This window comes from Mus musculus, chromosome 1 (assembly GCF_000001635.26).
Source record: "Mus musculus strain C57BL/6J chromosome 1, GRCm38.p6 C57BL/6J".
Lineage (NCBI taxonomy): Eukaryota > Metazoa > Chordata > Mammalia > Rodentia > Muridae > Mus > Mus musculus.
In genome coordinates this window covers 16,549,654-16,563,679 of record NC_000067.6, presented here as the reverse complement: position 1 = coordinate 16,563,679, position 14,026 = coordinate 16,549,654, and the positions used below count along the sequence as shown (strand labels likewise).

At 40.7% G+C, this 14,026-nt stretch overlaps 1 protein-coding gene across 1 annotated transcript in view; it reads left to right on the top strand.

Moving 5' to 3' along the window:
- The window catches only part of Ube2w (ubiquitin-conjugating enzyme E2W (putative)), a 78,673-nt gene that overhangs the window by 55,781 nt on the left and 8,866 nt on the right, over window positions 1–14,026 (top strand). The window lies entirely within an intron of this gene.

The following is a 14,026-nucleotide window of genomic DNA, read 5'->3' as shown; positions in this document are numbered from 1 at the left end:
TTAATAAATGTATTTTGAGTTGATTATACTTGAATCTTTTTTAAAAGGTTTATTTATGTACATGGGTATATGTCTGAATGCACACCAGAAGAGGACATCGGATCCCATAGGACTACAGTTGTAGACAGTTGTGAGCTACCATGCATGCTGGGAATTGAATTCAGGACTTCTAGAAGAACAGCCAGTGTTGTTAACCACTGAGCAATCTCTCCAGTCCTATACCATCTTCTAATCCCATCTTTTTGAAAGAAATATTCATATACTACCTGTTTTAAACAAATACCCAAACCATTATCTGAAGTGAAGAGTCAGACAAACATAGTTTTTTGTCCCAGAGAGTTTGAGAAATTTGCTCTTAAATCATTAACTTATTAATTTTTATCTCTTTAGATGAGTGTTTATTCTATTATTACCTTAACCCAGAAACAAAATTCCTTGCCTAGAGTTATTTTTAGATAAGAATATAGGTGTTTTAAGCTCAATACATTTGGATAATAGTGAATCATTGGTCTGACACACATAGGGTTAAAAACTACATTAAACACATCGGATACTTACTGAGCAAATCTCATTGGCCAAGTAAGTTGGTGTGTGGGAGAGAATACAGATCTTGAAAACACTTATGTCATAAGGGAAGTAGAAAACTGTACAGTGTAAAAAATGTGATCTCACACAGTGTATCTGATGAGCACAGAAATAGTTTGCAAAAAGTGGTTCCATGACTTGAAAACTGTAAATGTTGTAGGTGAGTTCCAGGTGGGCATAGAATTGGGGTTCAGGTGATGAAGGTATCAGGTGGACATGTAGTCTTTGTGTGCACAGGCTGGGTTGAGCTGGGTCTGCTTGTGTCCTCAGGACATGTATCAGTTTGGTAGGAGATCTCTATGAAATAAAGCCACCGTAAAGCAACAACACAGAAGGTTGCCCAGAAAATGAATCTCAGAATATGTCCCAAGTTAGTTCAGGCCACTAGCAAACCATCCCACCCAACAAGAAACATTGAAAAAGCCCTCATTGTAGAGCTGTGTTTCCCAACCTTCTAATGCTGTGAACCTTTAATACAGTCAGTCCCTCATGTTGTGGAGACCCCCATCCAGGAAATTATGTAGTTGCTATTTTTCATAATTGTAACTTTGCTACAGTTATGAGATGTAAATACCTGTTTACCAATCATCTTAGGGCACCCCTGTGAAAGGGTCGTCTGATGCACCTAGACATTTTCCAGATGGAACCTGACTATATCTGCTACATGTTTTGTGTCATCCAACAGTTAAATGGATGTTAGGCTATGGCTGTATTCAAGGGGAGAGTGGGTTGAAGACGTAATTTAAGTGAGATCATATTGGAGTGTGGTGGTCCCTTTCTTTACTGCAAGCATGAGTATGTTCAAACCCAGAACCCACATCAAAATGCTGGGAATTGTGCCATGCTTTAATCTTAGCATCGGGAAAAGCAGAGACAGGAGGACCCTGGGGCTCACTGCTAGCCTAGCTTAATTAGTAAGGTTGGGGCCCATTGAGAAACCCTGTCTCAAAAGAGATAGATGGTATTACCCAAGGATACCAGAGTTGTCCTTGGGCCTCGACACATACTCCAGATGTCTCCAGGTGTTTTGAAAACCTACTTCATGGCAGACAGAGGAGAGCATTATTGGCCTTTTGTTTGGCCTGGTGTTTGTTTAGTATCACTATTTTGAGGCAAGGTATCACTCACCCAGGCTGGTCTCGAGTTCCTGGGATCCAATGAGCCTTATTACAGGCGTATTAGCTAGGATATCCCTCCTGGTTTGTTTTTGTTGTGGTTTTTGTTTGTTTTTGAAACAGGAGTTTTGTGTAGTCTTGTCAAGTCCTAGAACTTGCTCTGTACACCAGGCTAGTATCAAATTCAGAGAGATCCTTCTGCCTCAACCACTGGGAGCTAGGATTAAAGGCATGTTTCATAACAGCCTAGCTCCATATTCAAATACTTTGATCATTGTTCTGTAGTTTGAAGATTTTTCAAAGATGCTTCATGCAGTCACAAGAATTGATCTTACATGAACGAGATGGAATATCTCTGTGAGTCTGGGAGAATTTCAAGTTATTGCTTGCCGCCGGGAGTTCCTTGCAGGTACCTTAGGCATACTCATATATTTCAAGTCTTACTTAGGAAAAATTTTGCCATTTTAATAAATTTGGAAACATTAATGCACTTAAGGTTGGTGCCACGCTTTTGGAAGTCATGTCATATGCCTTTTGTTACATATCATAATTTTCACTTTTCCTGGGTAGTTATTTTATGTTTATTTTGATCTCAGAGCTGATAATTTGGTGCTGCCATCTGTTGCGCTGCTTTGTTCTGCTTCTTATGACATCCTGTATTAGCACTTTATCCTACCAAGACCAGGCCCAAATACTTGATTTATATCTTTTTAGCTAAGGCTATGTCTATAGCATGCCTTTAGCATTTACAGCTTAGCATTTTATGTAAATAGTGTAACTATCATATAATATCTGTCAAAACCCAAAGTAATAGCACTCAAACTGTCTCCCTATACTAATTGCTTTGTTTTTCAAAAATATTTGGGGGCTGGAGTGATGGCTCAGGGGTTGAGAGCGCTTGTTGCTTTTGCAGAGTACCTGGAGCAGCACTTACATGGTGGCTTACGACCATCTGTACCTTCAGTTCCCATGGCTCTGATGTCTTCTGACCTCTGTGGCCACCAGTCATGCCCGTGCATATATTCATAAATATACGAAGGCAATGCACTCATAAGTCTTGCTTTTTAATTAAAAGATATTGGTTTTTCAGGCATAATTGCTTACAGTCCCCAGGGATTATTTCAGTTCTGTCTAAAAGGTTTTATTTACAATCTTACAAAAGTGTTTCAGTACATATTTTAAAGGTTTCAAAAATGTCGGCTCATTGGTGTGAACTTGTGGCAGTAAGTATTCGTTCTTGAGACATACTTGGCTTTGTATTTAAAAAGGACAACTGGATGTTACAGACCTTTTATCTTGGCATCAGTATGACCAAATGATGTGCACTTAATTAAAAGAATAAGATAAATGACCTAAAAAGTCTAGTGCTAATGTGATGGCCACCCCTTTTGTTTGGAACAAACAAAAAGGGTCTCATTTGTAGTTTCGGTAACCCAAACTGACCATCCTCCTGCCTCAGACTCCCTAGTACTGGGGTTTTAATCATGTGTCACAGTGCCTAGAGAAAGTATTGATTTTATAAGAAAAGATAATTCTACTTTCCAGCATAGAAAAAATCACAAATCATATTTTACATATAACTTTCCTGGTGACATTTTAATAAACCTTGTAAACTGCTACATTTATAAAAGCAGAAAATAGCAAAAGCTGATATATAATGTTTGTTTAATTTTTGTTTTGGTTTTGGTTTCTCTGTGTAGCCTTGACTGTCCTGGAACTCACTCTGTAGAACAGGCTGGCCTTGAACTCCCAGAGATCTGCCTGCTTCTGCCTCCCAAGTGCTGGGATTAAAGGTGTGCATCACTATGGCTCATCTCCTCACAGAATTCTACTTGTCAGGCATAACCTTCCAGAGACATTTATGTTTGATTAAACAAGTCCACTCAATGTTAGATTGAAGTTAAACATAAGGTCATACACATTGGTAAGCCATTAGAAAGTGCAGGATACAACTGCGGTGGGATCCCACACCACATTTACTGCATTAGCTAAAGCCTGGAGCACTGGCACCCAGACACTGCAGAGAGGTCTCAGTTCAGCAGGGGCTCTTCATTCACTGCTACTGGAACCGTTGTGGAAGTCAGTGTGGCAGTTTCTTATAAAAGTAAAGCTTATTCCTACAATGTGATTTAGCAGTTCTGGATTTTTTTCTTTTTTGGTACTTATTCAAATGAGTCATTAACTTTTATGTATATGCAGTAACCTACACAAAGTGTTTGTAGTGTCTTTATTCAGAATTGCCAAAAAAAAAAAAAAAAAAAAAAGGAAGCAACAAAGATAACTGTCTTAGTTAGGGTTGCCATTGCTGTGAACAGACACCATGACCAAGGCAACTCTTATAAAGGACAGCATTTAATTGGGGCTGGTTACAGGTTCAGAGGTTCAGTCCATTATCAGCGTGGTGGGACTGACATCATCCAGATAGGCATGGAGATCTAGAAGGAGCTGAGAGTTCTACATCTTGATCTAAAGGCAGCCAGGAGGAGGCTTTTCTTCTGTAATGGGTGTAGCCTGAGCATAGGAGGAGACCTTCAAAGCCCACCTCCACAGTGACACACTTCCTCCAACAAAGCCAAAGTACTATTCCCTAGGACCAAGAACATTCAAAGAACCACAATGACGTTAGTAACTAGATAGATTAATAACCAGTGGTGGGCTCAAGCATTTGCCACCAAGCCTGATGACCCAAGTGTGACACCCAGGGCCCACATGATAGAAGCAGAGAGCCGACAAGTATGTCCTTTGCCCTCCACACACACTTACTCCATGGTACATGCACACACACACACACACACACACACAATCATTTTTTAAAATTAAATATAAGCTGTGGTATATCAGTACAAAGGAATATCATTTAGTATAAAAGGAAGCAAGCTACCAAGCTGTTTTAACTTATTTCCCCATTGCCATGACAAAATACCTCAGAATTAAGGAAGAAAATATGTACTTTAATTCATGCTTTCAGAGGTTTTAGCTACAATGGTGCAGAGGGCACAACACAGAAGTCCTGTTAAACTCACAGTGGACGAGAAAAAAACAAGGGTTAAAGAGGAGATGAATAGTTAAGAGCATTGGGTGCCCTTTCAGGAGATCCACGTTTGATCCCCAGCACCCAAATGATGACTCACAACTGTCTATAGCTTCGGTTCCATGGGAATCCAATGCCCTCTTTTAGCTTCCGTGTATATATACCGGGCATGTATATATATGCTCAGCTATATATGCATATAAAACACATATATGCATAAAATAAAACAGAGCAGAAGTTAGAATGATGAGCAGCATAAGGTGCCCCCCCAAGACACTTTGCTGTAGCCTGCAGGGTGTCGTTCAGATCGTCAGAATCTGAGATTTGGGTACAGTGAAGCTATTCTGGATGGTAAAGTAATGGTAGATACACGTCATTATACACTTGTCTCAACCCATACAATGTGTTGCACTGAGAGTGAACCTTATAGGTAATGATAAAGTACCTATGTTGAAAGGCTAGAGGAGGGACTGGAGAGATAGTTCAGTGGGTAAGAGTGCTTGCTACTCTTCCAGAGGACCTGAGTTCAGTTCCTAGCACCCACACTGAGTGGTTCACAACCTCTTTGAACAGCTCTAGGGAATCCATTACCTTCTTTTTGCCTCCATGAACACCCGTACATATGTGGCAGGAACACTTATATACATTTAAGTAAAAGAGATAATTTTTAAAAGAAAGGAAAGCTAGAAGAAATAATCTTGAACATTTTTGCTTTAAGTAAATGATAAAAGGTTGGATAAATAAGATCAAAGCATTATATCAGCAGTGTACCCTCCCATTCTAGATAATAAATCAAGCCCTACTAATATAAAATTGTCAAAATAGTTCTTGTATCTCATGAGAGTACACAGGGATAAATACCTAGAAACCAATAGCAAGAAAACCTGCACACACATAATGACACTGAAAATTACTCTTGAATCACCAACGAGTTACTGAAGAAATCAAGAAATTTAAATTTTTACTGAGTCAAATAAAAATAAAAATCACAACTTGCTAGAACATTTGGAGTACAGCCAAGGATGTTCTAAGATTTTTTTTAAACTTATTATTGTGAGCATTAATAAAACAAATAAAAAGAAGGACAAAAAGAAATAAGAAGGTTGATAAATAAGCTAATAACGCGCCTCAGATCCGCAGGATGTGTGGTGGGGACTCAAACACAAGTAGAGTTGACTGCAAAAGATGGTGAAGATCATGGAAGTAATTAATAACATAGAGGCTTAAAAAAAAGATGTTGCTTTTGGGTTCTAGGAGGTTCCTTACAAACCCAATGTCTGTCAGACAGGGATAAATTATTAAGCATACACCCCAGGACTGATCAATCAGGGCCACAATCAGGATCTGAACTGTGATGGTGAGTCGAAATATTAGAGGGCTTTTAAGCCCAAAATCTACAAACAGTTGTGCCAAGTTATTCCACCAATCAGGATTTAGGGATAAGGATTCCCTTAGGAGCATGTCTTTGTTGTACACTTATCCTATTCCCATTGGCTGGGGTATTCAACTGTGGCAGGGACTTGCCTTGTTTAACATTCATCTCTTAACTTGCCAACCAGGATGTCAGTTATCTACATACACATCTCTTTCTGCTAAGTAGGGTGTCAGTTCCCAGGGAAGTCTTGGGGATTTCAACTTTATTTGATCCTTACTCAAAATGAAAGCCTTAGATTCTTATATTGGTGCAGGTGTCTCTCTTATGGTGGGTCCATCCCAGGGGCAGCTTATAAAAGCAAATACCACAAAAGTTTATACACAGATGCAAGAAGTGTTGCCAGGTGGTTGGTTTGGATCCAAGCTTATTAAGGCTAACTATACAAAGCAGTTCTACTGACTTCTATCACGATTGGTTTCTCAGAGCCCAGAACACAACAGAATATGTAACCAACTTGGTCATGAGAAAGTTTGCTAGTAACAGCAGAAACACATGAAAAATTTTCTTTATAATATTAGTAACAGTACAGAATGGCTGGCTAGCCAGGTAACAGTTGCCTAGGCCTTAACATTCCATCTAGGCCTTAATATTTTATCTAGGCCTTAATAGTTACTACTGACTCAACAAAATGTGGAGAATCATTAAGGAATACCTTCAGTATTTATATTTAATAAAAATTAGAGGGGGCTGGAGAGATGGCTTAGAGTTAAGAACACAGGCTGTTCTTCCAGAGAACCTGAGTTCGATTCCCAGCAACCACATGGCAACTCACAGCTGTCCATTACTCCAGTTCCAGGGGATCTGACACCTTCACACAGGCATGCATGCAGGCAGAACACCAATGCACATAAAGTAAATAAATTATTTTGAAAAAACTAGAAATATAGAAGAAATGGATAAGTCTCAGATATATATGATCTATCAAAATTAAATCAAGATAATAAAAATAAACAGATCCATAAGTCCAGGACCAAATGAGGCTACTGCTAAATTTGAAATTTTGTTTAAAGAGTTCACCCAAATGCCAAACTACTATTTTTTTTCAAAAACAATTTTTATTAGATATTTTCTTCATTTACATTTCAAATGCTATCCTGAAAGTCCCCTATATGCCCCCCTCCCCTGCCCTGCTCCCCAACCCACTCACTCCTGCTTCCTGGCCCTGGCATTCCCCTGTACTGGGGCATATAATCTTCCCAAGACCTCCCAATGATGGCCGACTAGGCCATCCTCTGCTACATATGCAGCTAGAGACACGAGCTCTGGGGGGGGGGGGGGGTACTGGTTAGTTCATATTGTTGTTCTTCCTATAGGGTTACAGATCCCTTCAGCTCCTTGGGTACTTTCTCTAGCCCCTCCATTGGGGGCCCTGAGATAGAAAGGGAAAGAACACTATAAAATTCATTCTGTAAACCCAACATTGTTATTGTCTTAGTTACATTGTTGCTGTGAAGAGACACTGACCAGGTAATAAAACAAAAAAGTATTTAGTTGGGAACTTGCTTACAATATCCAAGAGTGAGCCCAGGACCAGCAAGGCAAGGAGCATGGCAGCAGGGGGCAGCCAGGCAGGCATGGTGCTGAAAGCTTGCATGTTGAGACAACAGCCTGGAGGCAGAACTATGAATCATGTGGGCTTTTTAAATCTCTAAGTCCATCCTCCCAAAAGGCCACACCTCCTAATCCTTCCCAAACAATTCTACCAACTATGGAGGAAGCATTCAAATGTATGAGTCTATGGGAGCCATTCTCATTCAAAGTCCACAATTACCTTGATTCCAAATCAGATGCAGACATGACAGAGAGCAGCAGGAGGAAGAGAAAATTAGAGACTCATTTCTTTGATGATGAACATACTTGTAAAATTCTCCATAAAGTTCTCTCAAACCAGGTTCAAGAACACTTTAATAAGGTCATACATTGGGCCGGAGAGTGGCTCAATGAGAAAGAGCACTTGTTGCTTTTGCAGCGGACCTGGATTCAATTCTCAGTACCTCAGTTCCAGGAGACTAAGTTTCCGTGAAACTCTTTGCCTCAGGACTGCATCCAGGCTTTGGCCTGTCATGCATGTCACTACTGGAGTGTTTTTTAACATAAGAAGAGCCTTTACCACAGTTCAAAACAGTCGGAGAGCTCAGTAATTACCTGGCTTAGTTCTGATTGCACATTTAGTTAGAACATCCCTTTCTTCCTTTGAGAAGTGAGAACATTTTATAGTTTAGTTGCTTTCTTTTCTCATTTTCATTCTCAGTATAGTTTTTTAAACCAATGTTTACGTTAGAAAGCTCTCCTAAGTTTTTCTGAATTTGGATTTCTTTGGCTTTGACTTAGCCAGTACCATCTCTATTTCTGGGCTGCTTCTTCCCAAACCTTCTAGATCCGAGCTAAAAAGCACACAGTACAGATAAGAAAACAGTCTCTGAGGCTGGAGAGATGGTTCAGTGGTTAAAAAGCACAGACTGCTCTTCCAGAGGACCTGAGTTCAATTCCCAGCAACCACATGGTGACTCACAACCATCTGTAATGGGATCTGATGCCCTCTTTTGTGTCTGAAGACAGCTACAGTGTATTCATATAAATAAAATAAATTTAAAAAAAACCAGACTACATTCCTACTCAAGGGTAAAGTCAGTGGGTCACAGCGCTCACTAACACTGATTTAATTCCAGTCCTGAACTTGCAAGGCTTGCATGACTCATGACAGTCTTTAGAGGCAAGTCAATTTCTACCAAAGCAATGATGTGTATTACTGAGAGCAGCAAGCATAGAAAAGACTGTACTTAACTCTTCTTTCTCTCCCCTCTCTCCACTGCACACTTGCATATCATAGTGGCTCCCACTGTGAGTGGACCTCTGGGTGTTTCTACCCAAACATGTTTCACAGTGGCAGGTCTGTTCCTCCCCTCACAGCTTTTAGCTGTGTCCACTGCTCCCCTCCCCTCCCCTCCCCTCCCCTCCCCTCCCCTCCCCTCCCCTCCCCTCCCCTCCCCTCCCCTCCCCTCCCCTCCTCTCCTCTCCTCTCTTCTCTTCTCTTCTCTTCTCTTCTCTTCTCTTCTCTTCTCTTCTCTTCTCTTCTCTTCTTTTTTGAAACAGGGTTTCTTTGTGTAGTCCTGGCTGTCCTGGAACTCACTCTGTAAACCAGGCTGGCCTTGAAATCAGAGATCCACCTACCTCTGCCTTTTGAGTGCTGGGATTAAAGATGTGCTCTTCCACCATCCAGCTCTACATCCAAGTATTTTTAAAACTAAGAAATTGCTAAGCTGAATAGATAACTCAATGGCTAGAGCACTTGCTGGTCTTGTAGAGACAGGTTTGGTTACCACCACCCATGTGGTGGGTAACAACTGCTGGTAACTCTAGTTCTAGAGCATCTGACGCCCTCTTCTGGCCTCCACTGGCACTGCACACATGTGATGCACAGATATACATGCAGACAAAATGGCTACACATGAAATGAATAAATATGAAAGACCCTGAGAGGAGCCCCTCGCTCAGGCCTCGGGATAATAGCGGACCCCCAAGAACTCACAAGAGACCAAGCTTGATGCAAACCACTGCCACGCACACTCCAGTAGTGACATGCATGACAGGCCAAAGCCTGGATGCAGTCCTGAGGCAAAGAGTTTCACGGAAACTTAGTCTCCTGGAACTGTGGCATTCCATAGCACGTATGCTCCAATTTTGTCCTTGTGAATGGATCTGTGTGCTTCCTTTCAGTATTGTTTTGTTATAGGTGCCTCCAAGCAATGACTTGCCAAATACCTAAGAAAAATCGAACTCTGCTTCCTGGCCTTCACCAATGCCCTAGGTAAACCTTGAGCAGATCCTGGGCTTGGAATTCAGTAAGAATGTTGCCTATTCAGTGACATCCAGAATTGCCTCTAGTATTGTAAGAGAGATAGTGAAAGAAATCAGGCTTTACTCTCTACTACATAGAGTTAGAAATCTCAAGGCAAGCTTAGCAAAGTAAGTTTAGAATTCTTATTATAGTTATGTATGGCAGACTACATTACTTATTAGTAGAAAGTCCTCCAACACTATCACTTAGAATAAAAGCCAAGTCGCTTTCATATACAGGAATTTACAATGGTTTAGGAAGTAGATCAGGCTGTGGTTTTAGAGTATTGCATTATTCATGAGATGGTTAGCTAGATCAGAACTCCCTAATCAGAACCATGACTTGGGTGTGAAAGCCCTTGCCCTAGGAGTGTAAAACCTCACACCTGGCTTCTAAGACTATAGCTGACCTTAGATAGGGCTGACTTTGTCTCAGTTGTTTTATTGCCCAGTTGTTGCCAGTCTTTGTGTTTACATTCCTCTGTTTTTTGTAAGAGTCATTAAATATCTGGTAACCTCATTTGTACCTTGCCGATGTGTCACCTAACTTCCCTATTTTCTTCTGTATAAAAAGTTTGATGCTCAATTTGACATTACATTCAGATTCTACACAATCTTGCATGTTGGTCTGTCTGTCATTCGCCAACTCTTTGCCCACCTGTGACCAGAGACCCATTCCACGCAGACAAAGGGACCCAGAAGGTCTGCGGCAAACCACATGAGGCTCTATTCGGGAAAAGCCAGAGCTCTGGAGACGACTCATATCCCACGCAGGGGTAGAGGAGTCGACCTCGAGGGGAAAGAGGTCCCAGTTTTTATAGGCCCTCAGGGGGGAAAGAAGAAGGGGGAAGTAGGGGATTTCCAGATCTAAACCATGTCTATTCTCAAGAAATGGGTATGGGAGGGGTACAAGGAAAGAGTCTGGTGCAGGTGTAGCAACTCAGGATTGGCCGGGCTGTGGTTGCTGGGGAGATTTTCTGACTCTTTCTCAGCAACCAATATCACAAACACCTGGCAATGGGCTTCATCAGTGGGCACACACATGGGTTCAATAACGGTCAAAACATTGGCAGACACATGGGTTCAAGGAGTGGCCAGAGCATTGTGCACGTCTATTTTTCTAAATCAGTGAAGCTACTTCTACTAACAATGAAATCTATTTTGCCAATTTCAGGGCTTCTGTGACCTTTTACATTCTGTCAGGATCTTTCAAATAAATTCATCATTTTTTTTTTGAAAATTGGGATACTGGACTGGGGCTCAGTATGTGCACTCTTTGCCAAACCTAGTTATCTGAGTTCTACTCCAGAATTCATGTAGTGAGAAGAGAGAACTGAGATTCCTGAAAGTTCTTTTCTGACTTCCACATGTGTTCTGTGTGTGTACCCATGAACACACAGAGCACATGAAATGTGATTTTTAAAATGTTTAAACTGAGATATTGACATATCTCATGAACCATACATGTCAGCCTTTAAAGTGGCTTTGCTTTGTTGTATAGACTCTCCTCCCATGCCAAGCATTTTCTTCTCTTCCATAAGTCCCTCATACACATGCGCAGCCTCTGCACATCTCCACAGTGGATTCACTTGCTGGTCACTTTGCTGGGGAGTCCTGAGCTCTTTACATATCCCAGCCACTAGATCTCCTTAGATACAAGATTTGAACATATTTTCTACCATTCTGTGGGTTGTCTCGACTTCAAAAAAAAAAAAAAAAAAAAAAAAAGCTCAAGTCTGTGAATTACCTGCTTGCTTGCCTGCCTGTATGTCTGCCACGTGTGTGCAGTGCCCGCAGAGGCTCCCTGGCACTGCAGTTATAGGGACTGGAAAGCATCACATGGGTGCTGGTCACCAAGCCCTCGTCTTCTGAAAAGGCAGCCAGCATCTTAGCCTCAGGACCATCTTTTTGCCACTTCTTTTTGACAGTATTCTTTCAAAGCACAAATTTAATTTTTTTTTACAAATCAAATCCAATATCTGTTTGTTTGTTTGTTTTATTTTTTGCAGGTCAAATTCAGAAAATGGTTGACTGATCCAAAGTCATTAAGATTTATACCAAAAGCTAGGCACGGTGCCACCTGCCTTTAATCCCGATACTTGTGAAGTACAGGTAGACAGATCTCTGAGTTCAAGGCCAACCTGGTCTACAAAGAGAGGACAGCCAAGGCTCAAAAAATAAAAATTATTTAAAAAGTTAAGAAAAAGAAAAAGATTTCTGCCTGTCTTCATGTTATGGCACTGTGGACTGAGCCCACATATATCTTCTTGTAAGAGATGTCTACTTTTACCTCTAAATTTGGGGCCTTTGTTCATTCTGAATTAATTTTTAAATATGGAACTGTTGTGGATCCCTGACCAATAACTCATAGGGAGGTATTTCATGTGTGACACGGAGAGTTTTGTTTAACAACATGTCTCGTGGGAGCAGCATTGGTCACCCATCCATGCTATTTCCATTCAAACTCCTTTTCTTAAAGGAACCCTTAAGGGGTTCTGATCTTGGTTAACCTACCCTAGCTCCCAGGCTCACCCACCCTCTTTTCCTCATTTCCTATCTACAGAGTGAGTTCCAGGACAGCCAGGGCTACACAGAGAAACGCTGTCTCAAAAAAAAAAAAAAAAAAAAAAAAAGAAAAAGAAAGAAAGAAAGAAAAACAAACAAAAACAAAAAAACAAAAAACTCCTAGGCTCTCTATATAGCTCACTTAGAATATTTTTCCAGTTTCATCTGTTTTCCTGAAAATTACTTACTTTCATTTTTCTTTACAGCTGAACAACATTCCATTGTGCATTTATATCACATTTTCATTATCAGGTCTTCAGTTGATGGACACATGGGCTGACTCCATTTTTTGATTGTTTGTTTGTTGTGAATAGTGTAGCTGTGAATATGGATATCTCAGAAGGAGGAGATGCTGTTTGGGGCGTCTGTCGGGGTGTACTGGCATGACAGATATGTGTCCAAGCATGACATGGTGTTTCTGGGTCACATGATAGTTCTATTTTTTGCTTTGTGAGCAACCTCCATACTGATTTCCATAGAAATCACCCACTTACAATTCCACACAGTGAATGAATTTTCTCTTAATGACAAATGCATTTGTTTTCTTGATGGTAGCCATTCTGACTAATCTCAAAATTAATTTGCACTTTACTGATCATGTTGAACACTTAAAAAGTTTATTAACCATTTATATTTCTTTGAAAGCTGTCTGATCAGGTACATAGCCTATTTTTTAACTGGGTTGTTTGTTTCATTATGTACAATTGTTTTGAATTCTTTATATAATCAATCTAGTGTCTAGATTCTTGACACTATAAGGCTCTGAGAAATGTATAGCTGTGAAGGATTTTTTTTCCCAATCCATAAACTGCCTCCACACTTGTACCTGTTATCTTGGGTTATAGTCATGTCTTCTTTGAGTTCTTTGGATATAGTTAAAATCAATCTTTTGAGTTGTTTGTCTGGAAGTTCTTCCAGGTCATTCTGACTGGAGGCCTTTACTATGAGATTGGGGATTTTTGGAAGAAACATGCTGTCATGGTTTTTCTTGACATTCTTCTTTCTGTGCTGGGACTTACACATCTGGAGTAGTTTGTTGGTTATTTCCTGTGGCAGTTTGAATAAGTTTGGCCCCCAGAGACTCATGTGTTTGAATGCTTGGGCCATGAGAGTGGCACTATTAGGAGGTGTGGCCTTGTTAGAGGAAGTGTGTCACTGTGGGGTGGTCTCTGGGTTCTCCTGCACTCAGGCTCTGTCCAGTGCAGACGACAGTCTCTTCCTGACTGCCTTCAGATCAAGATGTAGAACTCTCCGTTCCTCCAGCATTAAGTCTACCTGCACCATCTCATGCTTCCTGCCATGATGATAATAGACTGAACCTCTGAAACTGTAAGCCAGCCCCAATTAAATGTGTTCTTTTATAAGAGTTTCCTTGATCATGGTGTCTCTTCACAGCAATTGAAACCCTCAGACATTTCCTTTTTCCTTCCTTCCTTCTTCCTTTCATTCTTTTTGTTT